This window comes from Poeciliopsis prolifica, unplaced genomic scaffold, assembly GCF_027474105.1.
Source record: "Poeciliopsis prolifica strain line A6 unplaced genomic scaffold, Auburn_PproV2 SCAFFOLD008, whole genome shotgun sequence".
Lineage (NCBI taxonomy): Eukaryota > Metazoa > Chordata > Actinopteri > Cyprinodontiformes > Poeciliidae > Poeciliopsis > Poeciliopsis prolifica.
Genome location: NW_026562383.1, coordinates 11,551,368 through 11,556,048, shown reverse-complemented (window position 1 = coordinate 11,556,048; position 4,681 = coordinate 11,551,368).

The following is a 4,681-nucleotide window of genomic DNA, read 5'->3' as shown; positions in this document are numbered from 1 at the left end:
AAACTTGTTGCTCGGAGAACATCTAAAACTATGGGCATTTTACTGCAAAAAAAAAATAAAAAATTGCAGTTGATGATAACTTATGACAGTAACACAAACCATTTAGGTCAGATGGGATGCACTTTCACACACTGAAAGCCTTGCATGTTGATGTCCTTTACAGCTGAACCAAAGCGCAAGGCTTTTCACGTTCATAAATTATTCAGTTCAAAAATTATTCAGTTCAAAAATTCACATTTTTATAGTTCATCCTCATGGTTTCTTTTGAAGTCGATGTGAGTCTGGAAATCCCCCGGTCATTCACGCTGCCCAGCAGCAGAAATACCTCGACATTCCTCGAATAACAATAAGTGCTGCAATAAAAAAGTTACTGTTGCTCATTTGTGTGGCTCAGATTGTATCCAGGTAAGCTGGTGGAGTGGTTACCTGTTTGTCACACAGTCAAAGCTCACATGTAGTCACATGTAGGTCTGGGTTAACAGTGTGATAAGGAGAAAGAAAGAGAAAGGACTTTAGAACAACGCTTCAGTGTTACATAAAGGGATTTAAGGCGAAAAAACGAATGCGTTCTCGATGAGATTACTGAGGATCATAAGCAAACACATGATCTCTTATGTCTGGCCCTGTTTGAATACATTCTTGGAACTGAAGCCACAGAGGTAGCATGTAGAGTATTGCAGAAATATATATTTTTTTATTTTAAATCTGCAAGGATATCATAATCACACTTAACTTTCAAACTTTAATCTTCTTTCAAAAACAGAAATGGTGGTTCAACCCTCTTATCGTCTCCCTTTGGAAAATTAAGGGAAATGCAGGAAATCAGATTTCGTCCGTCCCTTATGTAAGCTGCTGCCTAAGCAGAGAAACCCGGACGTCCCGTTCCCCAGCCACTCAGGCCAGTTCCTCCCAGGGAATCCCAGGGAGAAACATAGTCCCTCCAGGAAGTTCTGGGTCTTTGGTTGGGATGATTTTAAAACCAGCTGGGATTCTTTGGCGTTCCTGTCTGGAATCAACATAATAACTACAGAAGAGGTCTCGCTGAACCACCAACACTCATTTCAAAATACAGGGTTTTTTTGAGATAATGATAAATCTGATCAAACATACTGCCCCTATAAAGTTTCTTTTTTTTTGCATCAATTCTCAGCATTTGTTTCAAAAGCAACACGTGAGTACTTCAATTTATTATTGTTTCTTCAGGTTTACCATTGCAACGAACCGTTATTTACCCTCAGCTGATTCATAACCTGATCCAGAAAAGGGAACAAGTTTAACTTTAGACTTTGAAGTAATGATTAGAATGATCATATGACCAAAACAAAAGCTATATCTACAGAATCCAAGTAAAGATGACACAACACAGAACTGGAAGGCTGACCAGTCATTACTTAATAGCAACAAGTTAAGACAGCGTCCTCTTTGAACCCAGTATAATTCTTTGATCTCTTCCTGGCTTCTTTACGTTCCTCTTTCATCCAACTAACAGTTTTCTCAGTTTCTTTGCCAGGCACTACCTAAAAGTAGCTATGGTCTTCATTCTTTAAAGCAGCTGACTTTGTGTTTTGTTTGGCCAGAATTTCTCTACATCAAGAGTTTTATGGTTGGGGTTCTGAAAGACACTCTCACTCTTTGAAACAATTCCTCGACAAGTTTAGTTACATGAAAGACTCTGCACTGTAAACTATCAAAATGGTAAGCCATAGCAGTGGTTTCCAATATGCCCACATTTACCGGTAACTTCAAGAAGGTTATTTAAATGTATGTGACAAATTTATGTTGCCCAACCTGCAGTCAGACGCTCCCCGAGATAAGACGAGATGAGCAAGAGTCTGGAGCACACTACAGAAACCATTCATCACTGGCACGCCCAGAAAAGCAAAATGCCACACCATGTGTGTTTACACAGACCAAGTTGCAAAACTCCAAGTAGCGATGAAGGCAGCTGTGCTCTGCTGCTTGCAGCAAAGCACAGCTGCAGTGACAGCCACAGTCTGTCACTAAATCTCTCACCTCAACATGTTCCACATGTTGAGAGCTGGCATTAAGATTTTCCAACGTGCCAGCAACAGTCAAATCAACCCACATCACCAAAGTTCACAAATATAGCTGATCTGCTCAAAATATCATAGTTTAAGGTTCTTACAATCACAAGAAGCAAATTCTTAGTAGTTGCAAATTTTAGAGGAAGTGGGGCATTTTTTCAAATGACCTGGTATATTTTACTTTAATTCTTTTCTTTTTCTCCTGAAATTTGTTATCAGTATTTTAATCTGACATTGTTAGCCAATGTTTCTTTTTGTCCTCTCAATCCAATGCCAAATCTTGTCATTTGTTTTTCAACATCTTATTTCTGTTTCTTGGTTTCATTTCCTGTTTTATTTTCCAGTTTACTACTTACCCTTTTATCTTTGATGTCCTAATTTATTTTTACTTCCACGTTTTCTTGAATTTAATTTCCATCTTTTGGACAGTATTTATTTTTTATTTTTGTTCTAATTCAGTTTTTCTCTCAGTCAGTTTTTTTTTTTTTTTTTTTTTTTGTGAAGTTAAACTGATCAAACTTTAGATCAGCCTTGGAAAACCTGTTAAGGACTCGACAAATTTCAGGAGACTCGTTGTAGCAATTATATACAGTATATCTCCTGTGAGAACCATGGAGACAAATGACATATGTCAATGACAAACAAATGAATAAAACAAGTAAATGATTGGTTTTATACCCACAAATGATTACTGTCTTTGACCAGCAATGGTTTGAAATGTTTCATCATCACTATAAGTATTGGGTATTTTGAAACTTCAGCTAATTTCAAATCTACACTGTTACATCATTAGACAAAAACATGCTGTGCCATGCAGTGGAAAAACGCCACTCTGATCAGTTTGATGGAAATGTAAGCTGCAAGAAGTTGCGAGTGGCTGATTTGATATGGATGATGGCAAACCTACAGAAGTTCACACAAAACCCCAGAACAACAAAAGAACTGCACACATACCTGTCTCAGTTCAGCATGTTAAAACAATAGAAAAGAAACTGAACAAACATTTCATGGTGGCAGCCACTAAAGCTTATTGAGAAAAAAAAAAACGTTCTGTGGACTAACGTGGAACTTTTGGGGGATGTGTCCTTTGGTGCCACATTATTCTCAACCAATCTTACTGTACGCAGCAATGATCAGAAGCACACCTGCAAGTCCATCAGATGGACTTAAATCTGAGTGAAATGGTGTGGCCTGACTTCAACCAGGTTCCTCAGGCTCCATAATACCTGAGTAAAAATAATCAACACCAATTTGGAAGACTCTTCTCCAGTTCTTTGCAGTTGTTGGAGCAGTTTTTAGTTTCACACAGTGATCTCTGTTGCACACAGGATGACTCATTGCCTTTAAATGAAGTCATTTTTTGAAAATCACATTTATTACTTGTTCGTTTTTTTCTTATATTAAGTACTTTTTGCTGATATAATTAGGACAAAATAGTAAGAAATCTAGAATAATTTTAACTCCTTTTGGATTTTTTGTAGAAAATCTACAATATATTAAAAATTACACAACCAATACTTGGTTGAAAAGAGCATTGGAATCAATATCCATGTACATAAAACCTACCAGAACTGCAAGTAATGAGTCAATTAACTGGAAGTGATTTTATCAATTGCGAGGTTGATGCCTGGCAAAGAAATATAAGAATAAATATAATGTAAATAAAAGATAAGGAGGAGCTATAGAATGCCAAACAAAAATTTAGAGGATGAGTAAATGCAGAGAAGTGATGAGACATAGAGAGTTGTGAGGAACCCAACTCTGACTAAAGAAGACATTAGGGGAGAAAGTGTTGCTGTTTTGCAGATGAGGGTGGTTTATGAAATGCATAATGATGGTTTGGGTACAGACGCTACATTTAATGTGTGTGTGTGTGTGTGTCAGCATATGTGCTTGGTATTATATTCACTGCCTGCGTCATTACCTTCATTAGACTGTACAAAGGAAGAGACAAGGAAACCCCTGGCTTTTTTCCCCCTCCTCTTTTCTGACCTTTCTACTTAATCTTTTAATCTTTCTCTCTGTCTCAGTCTTAGTCTGACAGACATACACGTTTCATTTCATAGTAAATGACTCTTGTAAACTTGAAGTTTTGTTTTGCCCCACATATTTTTTTTGGTTTTGCTCACTCTAAAACTTTTGTCTTTTTTTCTCCTACTCTTCTCACTTTCTGTTTCACAAAAAAGAAAAAAAAAAAAAAAGAAGAAAAACACTGACGCTTGTGAAAGTCCCCAGATAAGATAAGAAGATCCACTGAGCACACAAAAAGCAACATCATTAGAATATTTATCGATCTGAGTGTGTTTACTTGTCTGCTGTAAAAAGTTCATCTGAAGTCTGATTTTGTCCTGTGACATCCTTCTGTGGTTGCATTTAGCAGTGGTGCATGGGTGGATGTGAGTGTTTGTGATAGTAAGAGTCTTTGTCGTCTGGAGCCTATCGAAGCTGAACACGTGATAGTCAGACATTTTCTGCATTGAAAAAAGAACTTCTCAGAAGAGTCACCATTGAAAGCCACATTTGTCATATGTTAGACACAGATAAAGTGAAAGATCACTAAATGAATCCTATTCCTATCAGCTAAGAACAGGAAATCATTCCCTGGTTCAATAAGTCTCAATTTCAGCAGGTGAGTC